Genomic DNA, 22,847 nt, shown 5'->3' on the forward strand with positions numbered 1-22,847 from the left:
AGAAGCCGGCCCCCCACCCTGGGATCCCCCAGAGGGAGGCCCGCCCCATCATGCGGCAGGCTTATCTGTCTTGGAAGTTGGCTGACGGGCCGCCCAGGCTCTTTTGGGCTTAGGCTTACCAGGTTTGGAAGTGCGGGCCTGCTTGTTGTATGCCTGACCTTTTGCTTTACCTGAAAGACGAAAGGGGCGAAAGGAAGTACCTTTAGCCTTCGACACAGAAGGAGCAGTACTTGGCAGACAGGCAGTTTTGGCAGTAGCCAAGTCAGCCACAATTTTATTTAAATCCTCCCCAAACAGAATATCTCCCTTAAAACGGAGTACCTCCAGGGTTTTTCTAGAGTCCAGCCACAATATCCGGCGAGCCAGGACTGACGTAGTAGACGCCTTGGCTGCCAGGATACCGGCATCAGAAGACGCCTCTTTAATATAACGAGAAGCTGTGACAATATAAGACAAGCATTGTCTAGCATGGTCAGAGGAGATTTCAGCATCTAACTCCAAGGCCCATGCCTCAATGGCCTCTGCAGCCCAAGTAGCTGTAATAGTGGGCCTTTGTGCAGCACCCGTGAGGGTGTAAAACGCTTTTAGACAACCCTCCACATGTTTATCCGTAGGCTCTTTTAGAGACGTGACGGTGGTGACCGGTAGAGCTGAGGAAACCACCATCCTAGCCACATGTGAGTCCACTGGAAGAGGCGTTTCCCAATTCTTAGACAGCTCCGGCGCGAGGGGATAGTGAGCCAGCATCTTCTTTTGAGGAAAAAACTTCGTACCCGGGTTTTCATAGGGTTCCTGACGTATATCAATTAGGTGGTCAGAGTGAGGTAAAACTTGTTTAATCACCTTCTGACGCTTGAACCTATCTCGTTTCTTAGGAGGAACGGATGGCTCGGGATCATCCGTAATCTGTAAAATTAACTTAATAGCCTCCAAAAGATCAGGAACATCCACATGTGAACCACCCTCCCCATCAGCCATATCTGAGTCAGAACCTGTGGGATCAGTGTAAGTGCCATCTTCATCCAACGAGGTGTCAGTGACAGCAGTGGATTGTGAGGAGACAAGCGCTCGCTTAGAGGACCCCTTGGACGTAGGCGAGCGACGGTCAGACTTTTTAGTAGTCAGGGACTGGTTCAACTTCTTTATTTGAGCAGATAAATCGTCCGCCCACGGCGGGTTAGCTGCAGGGACCTCAAACGGTAGCATCGGCATTGGGGGTGTTAGTTTATGAACTAGCGTATGCAGAAGCGTGGAAATGGCTGCTCACGGTGGGTCATTATTTGCCCCCGTTGCCACCGTCCCACTGGGGGGCAAGGAGCCCCCAGAACCAGAGCCCAAAGCTGCTATATTCTCCTCATAGGTATCTGCGGCTTCAGCAACACCGTCAGTGTGTTCAGCCCCAGAACTGTTACCCTCAGAAGCAGACATGATATAACTTGCAGTATCACGTAACACAGTACAATTTGTCAGCAGCACAATACCTCTAGCCCAAACCCCTGTGCAGTGTAGTCAGCACCAGCAGAGATAAAGGAGAGATATGGTGACTAAATCACAGAGAAAAATACGTAATACAGTACAGATGTAGCCACCTTTATCTTGAGTGGCTGCGGCGTTTGTCCCGTTCGACCATACGCAGCGTACTGTGGCGTAGCGAGGCGCGCCTAGTCACAGAGAGGCTATCTAATCGCACGGAGACAGACATTTGACGTTTGGCGTTACCTTTACGTGTAATACCTGCGATCAGCCACCAGATGTCGCTTTTTACAATCACCACTGCGCATGCGTGTGGTCTCCCGTAAAATACAATACTGAAATACATAATAAGGACTACTTTACTAAGGCATCTCATTACGCTGCATACAGTAAATACTGTACTCATTACGCTGCATTATTTAATACAGTACTGTACTGTATATACAGTACGACACCGACGCAAATAGTACAGCATACAGTATATGATCCATCTACAATACTTTATGAATACTGTATGTGAGCGTCCAAGTCCCGCAGACAAAACATACAGTACTGTAAAACCAGTAGTGTACACTGTCGCAAATGGATGTGTGTTACAAGTTCACTATTGCCTCTCAAGATTAGGAATTTTGTACAGTATGTTATCGTCCTAATCCCGTAGCCATTACAGCATAATCAAAACCAACGGATTTATACATTTGTCTGCGGCGAAGTGGTGAAGTGTTTCGCTTCCTATACTCAGAGTCCAGGGTTCGATTCCTTAAGTACGAATGCATGTTAGTTTTTTTCAGACACTTTATTATTTTTTTTATTCACATACTGTAAACCAGGGCATACAGTAGCTGCATGAGCGGTTCTATGCGATCGAGTCCGGTGTACCATAATGTGCAGGTTCTATGCAGGTTAAGGTTCTATGCTCCGTACAGTACACATACAATTCTGTAGCTGGGCAGACTGAATAGAAATGGCTACCACCTATGACTCCTTGCCCCACAGAGGCCCTAGGCTACGGAGCAAGTAATAGTCCAGATTGTACAGACTATGGGGCAATGCTGAAGGAGCGTCACAATCCCCTAGCTAAAATACACAGTATGCATATTATGGTACACCGGACTCGATCACATACTGTAGCACACTGGCAAAATGGCCGCCGCCCCTGAACCCTTGTGCAGGTTATGGGGCAATGCTGAAGGAGCGTCACAATCCCCTAGCTAAAATACACAGTATGCATATTATGGTACACCGGACTCGATCACATACTGTAGCACACTGGCAAAATGGCCGCCGCCCCTGAACCCTTGTGCAGGTTATGGGGCAATGCTGAAGGAGCGTCACAATCCCCTAGCCAAAAATACACAGGGGAGATAGGGATAAGCTACTGTAGGATTGCATACAGTATTACGGTACACCGGACTCAATCGCCAAGCACACTGTCAAAACGACCACTACCCATGAACCCCCACCTCCTGAACCCCCACCTCGTGGCAGGCAGCAGTTGGGTATGGAATGAGAAATGGCATAAGCTGTGCAGGCTACGGGGCGATGCTGAAGGAGCGTCACAATCCCCTAGCCAAAATACACAGAGATAAGCGAGGTCTATGCACATTACAGTACGTTACACCGGGCTCGGTCGCATAGCAAACTGACAAAACACAAGTTTTACAGTACATACAGTAAAGCAGGCCAAAGCTGCAGGAGAGTTTCTACTGTAAAGGTTCTATGCACCGTACGGTAATGTACACATACTGTACCTGTACAATTCTATAGCAGGGCAGACTCAATTGAAATGGCTACCGCCTGTGACTCCTAGCTCCTAGGAGGCACTCAGCTATGGAGCAAATAACAGCACAGATTTTGCAGGCTACGGGGCAATGCTGAAGGAGCGTCACAATCCCCTAGCTACAATACACAGGGGTGATAGAGATAATCGAGTGGCTGGAGGGGGGTCCCCTTGATTTAAGGGGCCCCCACTCCTCCAGGGTACTCCGGCCAGGTGTGACTAGTTGGGTATTTAATTCCATGGCCGCAGGGACCGGTATAAAAGTCTCCCCCGGCTGTGCATTATCTGTCCAGCTAGTGGAGCCCAGTGCTGATTCAAAAAATATGGGGAACCCCTACGCTTTTTTGTCCCCCTTATTTTTTGCACCAGGACCAGGCGCAGAGCCCGGTGCTGGTTCTAAAAAGATGGGGGATCCCGTGTCCATTTTTTCCGTATTCCTGCCGGAATTCGACTGCAATTGCATATACAGTACTGTACCCCTTAATGTCACTGCTTACAGTATACAGTATTTAGACATGAGCTTGTGTACAGTATCTGTCATGAGGTGCTTTTTTCACTGACACTATAACTTTTTTCTATTGTAATATACTGTACAGAGGCGGCAAACTAGCCAAACGGGAATAATCAGCTTCTGCAGAATAAAATGAGATGCTACAGTACATGCCTATATTCTGTGAGTGACTGCGGCTCTATGAAATTAAATCAGAAAATTTAAATATGAAATGCATTACTAATGTGTGGCATTACTGTACTGTATGTGTATAAGGTGTACTACAATATTTTCTGGTGTAACATAAGGAAAGGGCACTACTGCATGGTCTAATGCAATGGTTCTCAAACTTGGTCCTCAGGACCCCACACAGTGCATGTTTTGCAGGTAAACCAGCAAGTGCACAGATGTATTCATTACTAACTGACACATTTTAGAAGGTCCATACAGTAGGTGGAGCTAATTTTTTCACTTGTGATTCTGTGAGACCTGCAAAACCTGCACTGTGTGGGGTCCTGAGGACTGAGTTTGAGAACCTGTGGTCTAATGTAAATAAAGATGAATGTGGTGGGGTGTAATGTGAATAAGGGGCATTACTGTTAGGAGTAATGTGGTACTATGATATGATGTCATGAGAATAAGAGACACCACTGCATGATATAATGTGAATAAAGTTGCAGTACTGTGTTGTGTCATTTCATCTTCTGGTATTATTGTGTTACCATGCCCCTTCCCAGCAAGAACATACTGTACACTGTTTTGGGCTGGCACTAAATGTGCACATTGTTCTTATTTAGATTATAGGGGGTAGGAGCGCCAAAATGGGTGATGGTGCTGGGAAAGGGGTGCAGGGTTAGAGGCGGAACTACGTAGCATCTGTGCAAGAGGGCATCAGCCAAAATCTAGCCTAGGGCATCATGTTGGTCAGGTTTGGCTCTGATAATACTGTATACTGTACTCTTACTGTACTTTGCATTCAATACAGATACTGTTTGCACACAGGTTTTACATGAATCATTGGCAATGCTGCAGGAGTGTCTCATTAGGCAATCTAAAATATACCACGACTATGGGTGGGGATACAGTAGGGAAGTTCTGTCACCATAAGCTGTCTGCTGTGTATAGCATATTTCCATCTGAGATGCATTTGTGTGTTTGTAATAAGAAAAAAACATTTTACTGTACATTTAGTGGATACAGTATTTCTCCCCCATAATGACGTATCATACTGTACAGGTACCCTCATGTACTGTACCGTACCATACTGTAAAATTGAATATTTATTGGAAAAACATCAATATTAATGTAAAAATAAAGTATTACAACATCCGATTCCATGTACTGCACTGATCAAAATGTACAGTACTCTTATTCAGGACTTATAAAACTGAAAATAACTGTTCATACACATCAATAACATTACTACTGTATAATATTCTACATTAGTTTATGCAAAAATCAGACAAAGGCAATTTTATCATTTTTTTTAATAATGCACCAATTTAAAATTTTAAACAGAAAATACAGTACAGAACTACATATTTGTGGCTTGACCATTTCTTTCGACTACAACAGGTAATACTTTATACAGGTGATTTATATAATTATTACAATGTTCAGGTGTGAGTACTTCTAGCCAAAATTTCTTTATCCCATCCACCAGTTGCTGTTTTGTTGTTGGCTTTGCAACACTCCTAACGTACCTCTTCAATTGAGCCCACACTAATTCGATTGGGTTCATGTCTGGTGATCTATATAAAAATTAAAAAAAAGCGTATAGAAAAAATTAATTACATTACAGTAAATAGAGAAAATTAAACATACAATATTGTACTGTTTAGTAAACAATTTTTTTTTTTACAGTACTAGAGTGCTATCCAAAATTTTACTTGTACACTGTTGAAAGAATACTCACTCTGGTGGTGTGCGTTCCCAATTCATACCTTTCTCTTCCATAAATTTGGCTGAGGCGGAGTGTTTAGGATCATTGTCTTGGAATATCCTATGGTGAGTTGGGTAATATTTATTCACAAATGGCACCATACATTCCTCTACTATTGTTTCTTGGAAAAATTTCTTATCCATGATTCCTACAGAAATCAAAAAATGTTGTTCATTAATAAGCAACTCCTTTTATTGTGCAGTTACACGTACTCTACAGTACAACATGTATTTTTACAGAACACAGGCACAGAATAAAGTATAGTACTGTACCTTCGAAAAATAATAGGGGACCAGCTCCTAATCGTGATATGCCTCCCCATACATGGACTTTCAATGGATGCTTTGGGCGTGGTTTTAAAGAGATATGGTTACGTTTCCTGAATGACATTCTGGAGAACCGCTCAAGGGCAACAGACGATTCATCTGTGAAAATGACATCATCAAATGTTTCACCACTCTCAATCCATCGCCGTGCCTGTTCCACTCTCTTTTCTTTATTCACATCTCTTATCATTGGAGATATCCTGTGAAGAGCCAAAAATAATGAAATCAGATACAGTTATGAAATTACAGATTTACAGATTACTGTATATACAGTAGACTGTATGTGCAGTATACTGTATTATATACCTACTGTATACATTAAACTGTACATACAGTACATTAAGTTACATACAGAGTAATATATATATACATACTGTACATACACACAAACACACACACACAGTATACAGTATGTAATCATCACAATAAGCCGGCAATGCTTCATTGCTGTCTCTGAGTGCCTATACAGTAGGTATCTCTTTTGGGATAGAATATATACAGTACTGTATATACACACACACATACTGTATATAGTATAAAGTACACACTCTGTATAATGATTTATGGCATTATTATATCACGTATCAAGGGATTATTAACAGTGCATTTACTGTATGGTTTATACTGCTTTCAGTATTTTACCTTGTTGCGCCAAAGGTCCATCCCATTTTCCGTCGCATCCTTCTGATGCTGGTGGCCGATATGTCCAGGTCATACTTGGAATGGAGAATTCGTTTTATTTGCAGAGCAGTACGCTCATCATCCTCACGAGTTAGTTCCTCCACAATTTGTTGCACTCTCCTACAGTACAATACAGTATGAAAAATATGAATTCATGAACAGCACAATCACAGTTACAATTGATGAAGTTTTTATTTTATTTCAAAAAAATTGTTTATGGTATAAAGCAAGTCATTTAAACATTACAGTAGTGTACAGTACGTACCATGTGCATTTTGTAGGAAATACAAATCTGGGCGTTGTTCTCTCGAATGCATGATAGCGCACCGTTTCTAAAGTGACTATAATGCCACTTTCCTTGAGCCATGCATGGATCTCTTTGATGGTTTTATTTTCTTTTTTCATGTTGGCGATTATCTTGCTCATCGTTTTGTTGATAGTTACTGGCATGTTGTCCAACTATAATTCCTGTATGGAGAGAAAACATTTGTGAATACTGTAGTCTAAAATTTACACATCTGAAAATGCATAAGAGTTTTATGATAGAAGTTAATACTGTACATGTTTACTATCCAGTACCTGATGTTCAAATTTAAGTATTGTATACTGTACAGTACTGAAAATACCACTTCAGTGTTATGGACTGCAATTAGTTTCCTGTAGGAAACAGATACAGTACAGTAAATAACCCTCCTTGGAAGTGCATGGGCCCTGTGAGACTTACAGTAGTGTACAGCATAAGGGTCGACTGACATGATGTACAAGCATTACATACAGTACATGTCAGTACTGTATGTAAATTCTTCAATTATTGCCTAACAACAATGCTGCTTACTGTATATTAAATACTGTAGGCCTAGAAATGTGCATCTCAATATAGTAGTTAAAAACACAAGGGCCTATGTGGATAAGCGAGTTCTATGCACACTAAAAATGGCCACCGACCGTGAACCCCCAGCACGTGGCAGCGCTCGGATATGTAGTGAGATACAGTATGGCATACATTTCACACTCCAGGGGGCAATGCTGAAGGAGCGTCACAATCCCCTAGCTCAATTACACTGGGATAAGCGAGGTCTATGCACATTACGGTATACCAAGCTGGATCGCTTAGCAACCTGACAACATGGCCGCCGACCGTGAACTCCCAGCACGTGGCAGCGCTCGGATATGTAGTGAGATACAGTATGACATACATTTCACAGTCCAGGGGGCAATGCTGAAGGAGCGTCACAATCCCCTAGCTCAATTACATTGGGATAAGCGAGGTCTATGCACATTACGGTATACCGAGCTGGATCGCTTAGCAACCTGACAAAATGGCCGCCGACCGTGAACTCCCAGCACGTGGCAGCGCTCGGATATGTAGTGAGATACAGTATGACATACATTTCACAGTCCAGGGGGCAATGCTGAAGGAGCGTCACAATCCCCTAGCTCAATTACATTGGGATAAGCGAGGTCTATGCATAGGTCTGAATACTTTACAGTGTAGTAATGGCAATACAGTACTTTACTCTATATTAGACAATCTTGTTATTTACAATGTACAGTACTGTATTGTCAGTACAGTAAATCAAACACTACTGTATGCTGTCGAGGTAATTTAAACATTGCTTTAGTTTACCTCTTGTATAAGTGGGCTGCTGCCTGCCCGCTTCTGGGCCAGCCCACCTATCTTGCCCCTGTCTGGGGCCCCCATAAATCATTGGCACTATATTGGAGAAAAAAAAACATTTAGTCACATTCAAATACTATACAATTATTACTGTATACTGTAGGTACAGTATTATACTGTATTGCTGGTATTCAAAATATAAAGTACTGTACAAGAGTTTAGCTTCAATAGGTCATAAACAAATTGTCAAAGGAATAAAACACCACAGTACAAATACTGTAGACATTTACTGTATGTATTAGCAGTCATGACATTTCATGACCGCTTCAGAAAAAAGAGGGTTACAGTACTGTAGGTGGTGTTGTAGGGAGTACTATCAATAATAGTGGACTGTACTCAGAGCCAGCCATAAATAATATGATTCCCTAGTCAAGTTTTTGGATGCTGCCCCCTTGCACAGACGCTATTTCCGCCTCTGATCCTGTACCCCTTTCCCAGCACCATCACCCCTCAACCATAGCAGTCCTCATTTTGGTGCTCCTCCAACCTACAGTACTGTATGTTTAAAATAGCAACAGTGTGCACATTCGGTGTGCATCCCAAAACGGTGCATGTTCTTGCTGGGAAGGGGCATGGACACACAGTAATTCCCCAATCTGAAATGACGCCACACAGTACTGCAACTTTATTCACAACATATCATGCAATAGTGTCTCTTATTCTCGTTATGCTTGCTTCGCTCGCCATGCGGTGGGCACGGTGCCTCGCTACGCTCTGCACACTATTATATCAGTAGTCAGGAAAGGCAGCATGCATTTGTGGAGTGAAGAGGGTGAAAAAAGAGAGAAAGTACAGTATGTACTGTAAGGTTATGTCAGAGGGTGTGAAGATGATCAGCTCAGTGTTATACATGTTACAGTAAGTTAGAATACAGTACAGTGCATTATGTATTTATATTTTATTACCAGGTGTCTCCTCCACTGGTTGGCGACGGACTGTAAAAAGATAAAATACAGTTAGTCATATCAGTTTGACTTAAAATAATGTTGGAGAAAAAAAATACTGTAATTACAGTACCAACTATTGCTACTGTACAGTATATTTACCAAAAATGTATTCTGGCTCGTCGTCTGTGGGTAAAAGAGAAGAATATTATAAGATACAGTATACAGTAAAAAGTATAGTAATAGTACACTAGTGTCCAGGCCCAGTGTCAGGTGGGTAAAAAAAGGTATGCTTGTGACAGGCATGGTGATTCCAAGGGACCCCACCGAGACCATCAGAAAATTTGTGAGTGACCCGTATGCCGGTGATTATGACTAGAATAAGGTAGCAACTCTTTTTTCTTTTGAATTATGTATACTGTACAGTACTGTATGTGCATATTGTACAGTACACTTAAAATATTTAGCAGTTACTGTAGTGGTAATTTTTGGGATGACAGTATTAGCATACTGTAAGCATCCAACTGAGGCCCCCAAACAGATGCCGCCACTAGGTACAGTACGTGCCTCTCGTGCCTAATGGGAAATTCATCACTGACAGTATCTAGAGAGATGAATGGAGAGACAGTGACAAGGGGTGAGAGAGAGAGAGAGAGAGAAATTGAGTAAGATGGGTGTTTTTTTTAGAACAGGATGTTGTCCATACAGTAGCAACCAATCAAATATTACCTACTGTACTGTATTATCGTCTGTAAGTGTAACTAGATACTGTAAATGTTAATGTGGGATGTGATCGGTTGCTACTGTATGGGCAATATCACCAGTTCAAACAAAAACAATTTTCATCCGATTTCTACGCATTTGCCAGAAAAATCTGATGAAAAGTGCTACTCTGATGGCATCAGATCAATGTCAGTAATAATTCTTACCACTAAATGCAGCAGCATCATCATCATCATCATCCTCCTCCTCCTCCATGGCCTGTTCCAGTGTAGGGCCTGTGAAAAAAAACATTAATGTGAAAAAAAAAAAGGTTCATTCCAGGAAATACACATACCCTCCAACATGACCCGCCCCACTAGGTACAAAATGCTCTGGTTCTGGACTTCCCTCTTAACTTATTATTGCCATCACCTGTGAAGAAACAGCTTTCTTATCATATAACTAGTTCAACACAGGTGATGGAAATCATAAATTAAGAGGGAAGTCTAGAAACAGAGCAGTGCGGCGGGTCATGTTGGAGGGTCTGCATACAGAAACATAGAATTTGATGACAAATACTGTAAGAACCACTTTGCCCATCTAATCTGCCTCTTTTTTTTAACCTTTTTTTTACATCAAACCTTATTTGATCCTTATTTCTTTGTAAGGATATCCTTATGTATGTCTCTTCCATGCATGTTTAAATACTGTAGCTCTACTGTTTTAGGCTCTATCACCTCTGATGGGAGGCTATTCCACTTGTCCACTGCACTTTCTGTGAAGTAATTTTTCTTAAAATTCCCCCTGAACCTCGCCCCCCTCCAGTCTCCGTGCACATCCTCGTGTCCTATTGCTTGCAGTGTCTTCATTAGGAGAATGTTTCCCTCCTGGACTTTATTAAAACTAGAGATGTGCACCGGAAATTTTTCGGGTTTTGTGTTTTGCTTTTGGATTCGGACTTGTTTTGGATCCTGGTGCTTTTTTTCAAAAACCTCTCAAAAACAGCTTAAATCGTAGAATTTGGGGGTATTTTTGATCCTACTGTATAGTGTTATTAACCTCAATGACCATAATTTCCACTCATTTCCAGTCTATTCTGAACACCTCACAATATTATTTGTAGTCCTAAAATTTTCACCGAGGTCACTGGATGACTAAGCTAAGCGACCCAAGTGGCCGGCACAAACACCTGGCCCATTTAGGAGTGGCAGTGCAGTGGCAGACAGGATGTCACTTATAACAATTTTCCCCAAACATCACATGATGCAAAGATAAATAAATAAAAAAAGAGGTGCAAGATGGAATTGTGATTGGGCCCTCCCAACCACCCTTATGTTATATAAACAGGGTCTGCCACACGACTGTGGCTGAAATGACTGGTTGGTTTGGGCCCCCACCAAAAAAAGAAGCAATCAATCTCTCCTTGCTCAAACTGGCTCTACAGAGGCAAGATGTACCGGACTGGACTTACTTAATGGGTGCAGTGAGGTGATGGACATAGAGTCCTGGTCCTCCTCCTCCGCCACCGCCTGTGACAGTGTAGGGCCTGTGAAAGCAAAAATTCCATGAAATATACTTTTGTATTCTGTGTTGAATACAGTAAAGCAAAAATTCAGTCAGGAATTGGAGGAGGAGAGTAGATTTCGCACACAGAGACGAGAATGTCGAGGCCAGAATCAGGGGGTAGTGGAGGAGGGTTAGGATACCGTACCTCACCCTGTTGGGATTGCTGCAATCAGGATGCCACTGTCGGTCACCTGACCGCTAGAATCCTGACTGCTGGTCACGCAAACCCAACCCATTGGTTTAACACAATGTACAGTACAGTACAATACTGCAGTTTACTTACCAAGTTGGGGAGAGGGTTTTTCATCCTCACTGTCAATAATTACTGAGTTGAAAATAAAAAAATATTATAAACAAAATACAGTAGAGTACAGTTACTACAAAATTGCACAGTAGTACAGTGCTACAGGAGGCAGAGATATATTCATAATACAGTAGGAGCAGAATGACTGTCCAGCGGTAGGGGACATACAGTACTGTATTTAAAAGACCTGCTGTCTGGATCCCGACATTCAGAATGCAGAGTGTGGATTCAGAGTATGATTGGAGGGTTAGGCTAGTGGAGGGTGGGTAGGATGCACAATTTTGGGCACCATAATACAAAATGGATATCGTGGAACTACAAAAGGTTTAGAGGCGGGCGACCAAAGTGATGAAGTGGATTGAGAAGATGGAATACAAGGAAAGGCAGGCTAGGCATGTTTACATTGGAAAAGAGGAGATTAAGAGGGGACATGATTAACCTTTACAAATATACTGTATACAGTAAGGGGACAATACACAGGAACTGTTTTTGATAAGATGGACACAGAGGACACGTGCACAGTAACTCTTGTTGAAGTAGAGGCGATTTCGCACAGAGGCGAAAAGGGGTCTTCACAGTGAGGGAAATACTGTACAGTACATGTTTGGAATTCCCTGCCTGAAAAGTAATAAAAGTGGACTTGGTCAATACTTTTAAGAATGGGCTTGAGAAAATCCTACTGTACTTACTATAATCTGGCTCCTCTTCCTCCCCCAACTCAATGTAAATGAGCTCCTCCTCCGCCTCTGTATCAATTACGAGGCGGTCTGTGTGTAAAAGATGACAAGTATTGTAAAATACAAAAATTACAGTAATACTGTAGGAAACTAGTGTGTCTGTAACAAAAAGTAATTATTACCACTTCCGGAGCTCTCGGATGGTGTCGGCGGTGGTGGTGGTGGTGTTGGTACTGTGGGAAAAAAAATAACAGTAAGTGAAGCTGTCAATTGGAAACATGTACTGTACAGTATCCAGGACACATGTACAGTAGTGTAACAACGATGACAGTAGCACCAGAATTCTCGTTACACAATACCTGGCAGCGCAGCAGGTGGTGGTGGTGGTGGTGGTGGTGGTGGTGTTGTTGGTACTGTGGGAAAAAAAATAACAGTACTGTAAGTGAAGCTGTCAATTGGAAACATGTACTGTACAGTATCCAGGACACATGTACAGTAGTGTAACGATGACAGTCACACCAGAATTCTCGTTACACAATACCTGGCAGCGCAGCAGGTGGTGGTGGTGGTGTTGGTACTGTGGGAAAAAAAATAACAGTACTGTAAGTGAAGCTGTCAATTGGAAACATGTACGGTACAGTATCCAGGACACATGTACAGTAGTGTAACAACGATGACAGTAGCACCAGAATTCTCGTTACACAATACCTGGCAGCGCAGCAGGTGGTGGTGGTGGTGGTGGTGGTGGTGGTGTTGTTGGTACTGTGGGAAAAAAAATAACAGTACTGTAAGTGAAGCTGTCAATTGGAAACATGTACTGTACAGTATCCAGGACACATGTACAGTAGTGTAACGATGACAGTCACACCAGAATTCTCGTTACACAATACCTGGCAGCGCAGCAGGTGGTGGTGGTGGTGTTGGTACTGTGGAAAAAAAAATAACAGTACTGTAAGTGAAGCTGTCAATTGGAAACATGTACTGTACAGTATCCAGGACACATGTACAGTAGTGTAACAACGATGACAGTAGCACCAGAATTCTCGTTACACAATACCTGGCAGCGCAGCAGGTGGTGGTGGTGGTGGTGGTGGTGGTGGTGTTGTTGGTACTGTGGGAAAAAAAATAACAGTACTGTAAGTGAAGCTGTCAATTGGAAACATGTACTGTACAGTATCCAGGACACATGTACAGTAGTGTAACGATGACAGTCACACCAGAATTCTCGTTACACAATACCTGGCAGCGCAGCAGGTGGTGGTGGTGGTGGTGGTGGTGGTGGTGTTGTTGGTACTGTGGGAAAAAAAATAACAGTACTGTAAGTGAAGCTGTCAATTGGAAACATGTACTGTACAGTATCCAGGACACATGTACAGTAGTGTAACGATGACAGTCACACCAGAATTCTCGTTACACAATACCTGGCAGCGCAGCAGGTGGTGGTGGTGGTGTTGGTACTGTGGGAAAAAAAATAACAGTACTGTAAGTGAAGCTGTCAATTGGAAACATGTACTGTACAGTATCCAGGACACATGTACAGTAGTGTAACAACGATGACAGTAGCACCAGAATTCTCGTTACACAATACCTGGCAGCGCAGCAGGTGGTGGTGGTGGTGGTGGTGGTGGTGGTGGTGGTGGTGGTACTGTGGGAAAAAAAATAACAGTACTGTAAGTGAAGCTGTCAATTTGAAACATGTACTGTACAGTATCCAGGACCAAAAAGGGGTCCGGCCAATAAACAATCTGCATCAGAGAAGCAAGATACAGTATGCTTAAAGTATACAGTACTATATACTAGATCGCCAACAAACGTAAATTAACAAACAACTATCACTGGAATTGACCATCCTCATCCCGTAGCGAAGCACGGGTATTCAGCTATCTACAATGTTATTTATACTTTGTGTTTAATATTTACATTTAGTTTTGTAAACAGACATTCTTAACATTAACGGATTGCAGCGAGTTATCTGTGATGGTCAGGACAGGGGGTTGGGACTATAGAAATCACTATGTACTGTACACTACTGTATTTGACAATACTTACCAGCTTGGCGGCGCCTGTCCCGCCTCCTGTGACGTCGTGCTACCAGCCCTGTAAAAATATATATATACACAGTATAATGGCAGCATACTGTACAGCCAATGAAATTCAACATTGACAGCATCTTTATGACATCACAATAAATGGAATTGTTCATTCTAGTACCCTGCACCTAATCACTCAGGAGGGCATAGTGTACTGTACTGTCTTCAAAACTTAAGGGGCACATTTCTAAATGTGACATACAGTACAGTACACTTACAGTATCGCTACAGTACAGTAGGTCCAGGGTATTAGACAGAACACTACCTTTATAGACATTGTAACACACATAAGCATTGCCCTTATAAACATTATGACACACATCAGCATGCAGCCCTCCCACCCTTAACCATCTCAGTACTGTTCATTACATTACAAATTGATTTCATGACAGATGATGCAGTACTCACCTGAATTCATCTTATTCACGTCATGTCACAGTAGTGCAGTTTATTCACGTCACAGTACTGTCCTTGATTCACGTTGTGTCACACAGTAGAGCACCGTATTCACGTCACAGTACTGTCCTTGATTCACGTTGTGTCACACAGTAGAGCACCGTATTCACGTCACAGTACTGTCCTTGATTCACGTTGTGTCACACAGTAGAGCACCTTATTCACGTTACTGTACTGTACGTCACAGTAGTGCAGTAGTATATCCACATTATGTCACAAAGTAGAGATCTGCCACAGTCATGAACCTTAACACATTATGCAAGAGTAATGCACGTCAGAACACATTAGGCCACTGTAACATCCCTTAGAATAATTTCTGCCAAAGTAACATCCCTTAGAACACTGTACTATCTGAAACACAAATTTCTGCACACTGCACGACACACTGCAATTAAACCACACAATGCACTGCACGACTGCATAGTGTATGCACTGCGTGATATGACAAACTGCACATTTCCCTGCAAAATATGATACAATGTACACTACACAAAAAACTGCAATTACCACATGTGTATACAGTACACTGCACGACAGTGCTGGCCCTAGCCAGATACAGATACAGCCGCAGTCACGCAAAATATAGGCATGCCGCATATCATTTTAATCAGCAGAAGCTGCTGGTGCCCCTAAGCATAGCAAATGCCCTAGGCATTTGCCTACTGTAGTTTGCCTATGCCTAAGGCCGGCTCTGCTGCACGATGTGATTCACTATGCATTACACTCACTGCACAATACCATATACTGAATGTACACTGCATGACACGCTGCAATTACGCAGCACGATACACTGTGATACATTGCATATACTGTACACTGCATGATACTGTACACTGCACAATCGTAGACCACGTGGATTGTAAAGAACTACTGTATATACACAAGTTTAAAAAATAACAATTGTTTTTGTAAAACGCATGTCGATCTTTTTCCATGTCAACTTAACGACCATGTCAACCTACAGTAACTGGTGTCAACCAATTTCAAAAGCCGCACCATCTAGGTCGACGCAAAAAAACAAATTGACCTTTTGACCCGGGTTAATGTTTGGTCCTTGTTTAACCATTTGTTTACCACAAATACTGTACAGTGCTGTATAGACCGGATACCTGCTGCTACAGCAGCCCCTGCTATAATGTACTGTACCTGTAACTACAGTAACTTAAAGTACAGTAATCTACAGTAATGTACTGTACTTACAATCCCTTATGGCCTGCAGGCGTCGTGGGGTCCTCCTCACGAGGTCACTCCATCTCCTCTGGAGAGACCTCACCGTTCTCCTCCGGTTGTAGGTCCGGAGGATAGCCCTACTTGCCCTCCTGTATGCTCTCACCTTCTCCTCGTTGCTGGCGAGAGTTCTGTCCCGCCAGCGAACGAGGAGACGCAGCTCACCCAGAGCATAGGGACGGTCCCGTACAGCAGCCATGACCGTCCTTATGCTCAATGAGCGTCTCAGACGTCGTGCGCCTCAGACGTCGTGCGTCTCAGACGTCGTGCGTTCCAGGCATTCAACGTACAGTACTGTAGTTACTGTACTTTGTGACAGTTTCCCTTAGTTTTAAATATGCCCTTTCTTTGACCACAGTATTTTCCACTGTCTTGCCCTACGCCCTTCCCTCCTGGGAGCCTTCACAGGTCTTCTGCTATACACAAATACCGAAGATGCACAGTCCGTCAGAATACACTCATTTCATTCCCGCTGTTTAGGTGCATTTAGCGTAAAGAATCGCTCCTGCAGATGTACTTTGATTTATGTGAAACCTGTGTGCATCCTTCCATTGGATGTACTGTATTGGAGAGAAAAAAAAAAATGTTAAAGTGAATGTCACGGGAACACATTAAAAATAAGGTTGGCACTTCCTTCCCATTGGTGTTGGTTTACAGTATGCCGTAGTGTACTCGGACGCTCATGTAATTGCATTTCAAAGGCACAGTATTTTCCATCGTCTCCCCCCTACCCCCATCGCCCTTCCCCCCTGGGGGCCTGCACAGGGAGGAAATTCAGGTCCTGTGCAATACACAAACGCTGAAGATCTACAGTACTGTTTTGCTTAGTTGGTAGCGTCCGAATACACTCATTTCATTCACGCTGTTTGGGTGCATTTAGCGTAAAGAATCGCTCCTGCAGATGTACTTTGATTTATGTGAAACCTGTGTGCATCCTTCCATTGACTGTCTTACAATGTAAATAAAATAATACAGTGCATTATTACAGAAAAAAAAAAAAAAAAAAAAAAGAAAGAAAGCACATCATGTCTCGAACCCTGGACCCCCAGCGAGGGAGGTGGGAGCCTTCACCCCTAGCCCACGACGCCTCATGAGAGATTTCCAATTTCATGTGTGAAAGTACTGCAAACAGCGCCCGGCCCCCGCCCCATTGCTGTTGGTTTATGCCTTAGAGGACTCGGACGCTCGCATTTGTAAAGCACGGTGTTTTCCTCCGCCTTCTGCTAGCCTGTTGCCCTTCCCCCATGGGAGCCTGCACAGATCATGCAGTAGACAGGGAGGGAATGCAGGTCATGTGCAATACACAAACGCCCACTGTAGTACTGTTTTGCTCACTTAAAGTACCGTACTGTAGGTTGCATTTAGCGTAAAGAATCGCTCCTGCAGATGTACTTTGATTTATGTGAAACCTGTGTGCATCCTTCCATTGGATGTACTGTATTGGAGAGAAAAAAAAAATGTTAAAGTGAATGTCACGGGAACACATTAAAAATAAGGTTGGCACTTCCTTCCCATTGGTGTTGGTTTACAGTATGCCGTAGTGTACTCGGACGCTCATGTAATTGCATTTCAAAGGCACAGTATTTTCCATCGTCTCCCCCCTACCCCCATCGCCCTTCCCCCCTGGGGGCCTGCACAGGGAGGAAATTCAGGTCCTGTGCAATACACAAACGCTGAAGATCTACAGTACTGTTTTGCTTAGTTGGTAGCGTCAGAATACACTCATTTCATTCACGCTGTTTGGGTGCATTTAGCGTAAAGAATCGCTCCTGCAGATGTACTTTGATTTATGTGAAACCTGTGTGCATCCTTCCATTGACTGTCTTACAATGTAAATAAAATAATACAGTGCATTATTACAGAAAAAAAAAAAAAAAAGAAAGAAAGCACATCATGTCTCGAACCCTGGACCCCCAGCGAGGGAGGTGGGAGCCTTCACCCCTAGCCCACGACGCCTCATGAGAGATTTCCAATTTCATGTGTGAAAGTACTGCAAACAGCGCCCGGCCCCCGCCCCATTGCTGTTGGTTTATGCCTTAGAGGACTCGGACGCTCGCATTTGTAAAGCACGGTGTTTTCCTCCGCCTCCTGCTAGCCTGTTGCCCTTCCCCCATGGGAGCCTGCACAGATCATGCAGTAGACAGGGAGGGAATGCAGGTCATGTGCAATACACAAACGCCCACTGTAGTACTGTTTTGCTCACTTACAGTACCGTACTGTAGGTTGCATTTAGCGTAAAGAATCGCTCCTGCAGATGTACTTTGATTTATGTGAAACCTGTGTGCATCCTTCCATTGGATGTACTGTATTGGAGAGAAAAAAAAAAATGTTAAAGTGAATGTCACGGGAACACATTAAAAATAAGGTTGGCACTTCCTTCCCATTGGTGTTGGTTTACAGTATGCCGTAGTGTACTCGGACGCTCATGTAATTGCATTTCAAAGGCACAGTATTTTCCATCGTCTCCCCCCTACCCCCATCGCCCTTCCCCCCTGGGGGCCTGCACAGGGAGGAAATTCAGGTCCTGTGCAATACACAAACGCTGAAGATCTACAGTACTGTTTTGCTTAGTTGGTAGCGTCCGAATACACTCATTTCATTCACGCTGTTTGGGTGCATTTAGCGTAAAGAATCGCTCCTGCAGATGTACTTTGATTTATGTGAAACCTGTGTGCATCCTTCCATTGACTGTCTTACAATGTAAATAAAATAATACAGTGCATTATTACAGAAAAAAAAAAAAAAAAAAAGAAAGAAAGCACATCATGTCTCGAACCCTGGACCCCCAGCGAGGGAGGTGGGAGCCTTCACCCCTAGCCCACGATGCCTCATGAGAGATTTCCAATTTCATGTGTGAAAGTACTGCAAACAGCGCCCGGCCCCCGCCCCATTGCTGTTGGTTTATGCCTTAGAGGACTCGGACGCTCGCATTTGTAAAGCACGGTGTTTTCCTCCGCCTTCTGCTAGCCTGTTGCCCTTCCCCCATGGGAGCCTGCACAGATCATGCAGTAGACAGGGAGGGAATGCAGGTCATGTGCAATACACAAACGCCCACTGTAGTACTGTTTTGCTCACTTACAGTACCGTACTGTAGGTTGCATTTAGCGTAAAGAATCGCTCCTGCAGATGTACTTTGATTTATGTGAAACCTGTGTGCATCCTTCCATTGGATGTACTGTATTGGAGAGAAAAAAAAAATGTTAAAGTGAATGTCACGGGAACACATTAAAAATAAGGTTGGCACTTCCTTCCCATTGGTGTTGGTTTACAGTATGCCGTAGTGTACTCGGACGCTCATGTAATTGCATTTCAAAGGCACAGTATTTTCCATCGTCTCCCCCCTACCCCCATCGCCCTTCCCCCCTGGGGGCCTGCACAGGGAGGAAATTCAGGTCCTGTGCAATACACAAACGCTGAAGATCTACAGTACTGTTTTGCTTAGTTGGTAGCGTCCGAATACACTCATTTCATTCACGCTGTTTGGGTGCATTTAGCGTAAAGAATCGCTCCTGCAGATGTACTTTGATTTATGTGAAACCTGTGTGCATCCTTCCATTGACTGTCTTACAATGTAAATAAAATAATACAGTGCATTATTACAGAAAAAAAAAAAAAAAAAGAAAGAAAGCACATCATGTCTCGAACCCTGGACCCCCAGCGAGGGAGGTGGGAGCCTTCACCCCTAGCCCAGGACGCCTCATGAGAGATTTCCAATTTCATGTGTGAAAGTACTGCAAACAGCGCCCGGCCCCCGCCCCATTGCTGTTGGTTTATGCCTTAGAGGACTCGGACGCTCGCATTTGTAAAGCACGGTGTTTTCCTCCGCCTCCTGCTAGCCTGTTGCCCTTCCCCCATGGGAGCCTGCACAGATCATGCAGTAGACAGGGAGGGAATGCAGGTCATGTGCAATACACAAACGCCCACTGTAGTACTGTTTTGCTCACTTACAGTACCGTACTGTAGGTTGCATTTAGCGTAAAGAATCGCTCCTGCAGATGTACTTTGATTTATGTGAAACCTGTGTGCATCCTTCCATTGGATGTACTGTATTGGAGAGAAAAAAAAAAATGTTAAAGTGAATGTCACGGGAACACATTAAAAATAAGGTTGGCACTTCCTTCCCATTGGTGTTGGTTTACAGTATGCCGTAGTGTACTCGGACGCTCATGTACAGTAATTGCATTTCAAAGGCACAGTATTTTCCATCGTCTCCCCCCTACCCCCATCGCCCTTCCCCCCTGGGGGCCTGCACAGGGAGGAAATTCAGGTCCTGTGCAATACACAAACGCTGAAGATCTACAGTACTGTTTTGCTTAGCTGGTAGCGTCCGAATACACTCATTTCATTCACGCTGTTTGGGTGCATTTAGCGTAAAGAATCGCTCCTGCAGATGTACTTTGATTTATGTGAAACCTGTGTGCATCCTTCCATTGACTGTCTTACAATGTAAATAAAATAATACAGTGCATTATTACAGAAAAAAAAAAAAAAAAAAAAGAAAGAAAGCACATCATGTCTCGAACCCTGGACCCCCAGCGAGGGAGGTGGGAGCCTTCACCCCTAGCCCACGACGCCTCATGAGAGATTTCCAATTTCATGTGTGAAAGTACTGCAAACAGCGCCCGGCCCCCGCCCCATTGCTGTTGGTTTATGCCTTAGAGGACTCGGACGCTCGCATTTGTAAAGCACGGTGTTTTCCTCCGCCTTCTGCTAGCCCTCCATTCCCATTATGCATTAGCGAACTCAGACGCTCATATATTTTAAAAGCACGGTGCTTATACATTGTACTGTACATTCTTCCTTTTACACAATTACTGTAGTTGCGTCTCCATACACATACAGTACTGTACAGTACTCCATACTTTTTCCACCGCCTCCCGTTACGCCTACAGTATTGCCAGAGCTGTAGATCAATCCGCCGCTATACTGTACGATCGAAAGTACTGGATTAGTGGAGCATTAGCCACACAGTGGTGGAGATGTGTAATGCATGATGAGTATCTAGATCGTCTCAACGCGCCTGCCTGTGATTAAACTCAGCTATCGCCTTAGCGTGGCTAAACGCCCGTCTCGGCGGAGAAACAGTCAAGATAAAGGTGGCTACATCTGTATATCTTTGTGAAAATCCTATATTAGATAAAACCTGACGCACCAAGCCCCCTCAGGTTATAGAATATAGGGATAGCAGATTGAGTGAAAGACACGAAATGGACAACACTCAGCTATCAAATGCACACACACACAAATAGTCACAGTCTATACAATGCAGAGGTTATTACTAACAATAATACTGCACTGGACTAGCTTACACAGCTATATAACAATAGATATAACAGTACACAGTAAGAACTGGATGTATATCTCAGGGTAATTGTACCAGGAAACCCTGACTAAGTGCACTCTTTGTTAACTAACACTAACCAAAAAAGGCAGGGTGAATACTTAAGTGTCTTGTAAAGTCACAGCGCTGACAACCAGGCGGTTTTACATAGGAAGATTTGCCCAAGCATTCCCAGGAACATTGAGCTGAGGGATAATGGTGCCGCAGACACTGACTGGGAGTGAGGGAGAGACAGATATGCAGCTCCAGAGCGGGAACATTTGCAGAAAATGGCGCCCTGGGGCTGGGGGAGGGGCTTCAGGTCCAAGCTCTATCCCCCTGCTGGCAAAACCACCGGGTACTGCGGGCTCTAATAAAACGGTTTATAGAGAAAACCTGACCTGTCCCATGCCCTGGTGATCTAGTGGGATCGCCTGTACTGCCACAGTGTCCACCGCCAGCGCGCACGGCCCGCCTCCCCCTGACCACGCCGGATCGCGATAAAGACCGGGTCCCGCAAGCGGGACCCACTTACCACCTCCCGAAGCACGGCCACGTGATCCCGGAGGGCCCCCGTCGTGTGTGCCTGACAAGAAGAAAACCGGAGCCTCCTGCTGTAGTTACCCGGCAACCAGGGCTCGGGAATGTACAGCGCAGCTGGGGAGAGCCGGAGCTGCAGCTGTGAATGTCCACTGACATGTAACACTGCTGCTGCCCTTGAAGTCTTCACTTTTTTCCTCAGAAAAAAAGCTCTTCTTAGGACTGCCTGGAGCAGCCCCTCTGTTAAGTGCCTGCTTCTGCAGCACCAACTACAAAACTGAGATCCTGTGCAGGGAGGCGGGGTGATATAGGAGGTGGCGCTATGCATTCTGGGAACAGTCAAAGCTTTGAGCCTGTTGGTGCCTCGGATCAAGATCCTACTCTACACCCCATTGTCCATTCATTGTGGAGCCCAGGGTACCCCGCAGTAGAAACATATTTTCTCCAAATATGGTGGTAATGTTTAGACGTTACTCCTTTCCTGGCCTGAATAAGAGTGGGGATGACTTCCTTGGGAATACCCTTTCGGGCTAGGATCCGGCGCTCAACAGTCATGCCGTCAAACGTAGCCGCGGTAAGTCTTGATACACACACGGCCCCTGCTGTAGTAGGTCCTCTCTAGGAGGAAGAGGCCGAGGATCTTCTATGAGCAACTCCTGAAGATCTGGATACCAAGCCCTCCTTGGCCAGTCTGGGGCAATGAAGATTGCT

General features: G+C 44.0%; 1 long non-coding RNA gene across 1 annotated transcript; it reads right to left on the reverse strand.

Moving 5' to 3' along the window:
- Positions 1–8,318: 8,318 nt before the first annotated feature.
- LOC134902131 (uncharacterized) lies at positions 8,319–10,253 on the reverse strand. Its single transcript, XR_010175655.1, has 4 exons — positions 10,184–10,253; positions 9,417–9,440; positions 9,276–9,305; positions 8,319–8,406 (listed from the first exon to the last, which is right to left on the reverse strand). It is a non-coding gene; the product is annotated as an uncharacterized LOC134902131 (long non-coding RNA).
- Positions 10,254–22,847: the final 12,594 nt, after the last annotated feature.

This window comes from Pseudophryne corroboree, chromosome 1 (assembly GCF_028390025.1).
Source record: "Pseudophryne corroboree isolate aPseCor3 chromosome 1, aPseCor3.hap2, whole genome shotgun sequence".
Classification (NCBI taxonomy): domain Eukaryota; kingdom Metazoa; phylum Chordata; class Amphibia; order Anura; family Myobatrachidae; genus Pseudophryne; species Pseudophryne corroboree.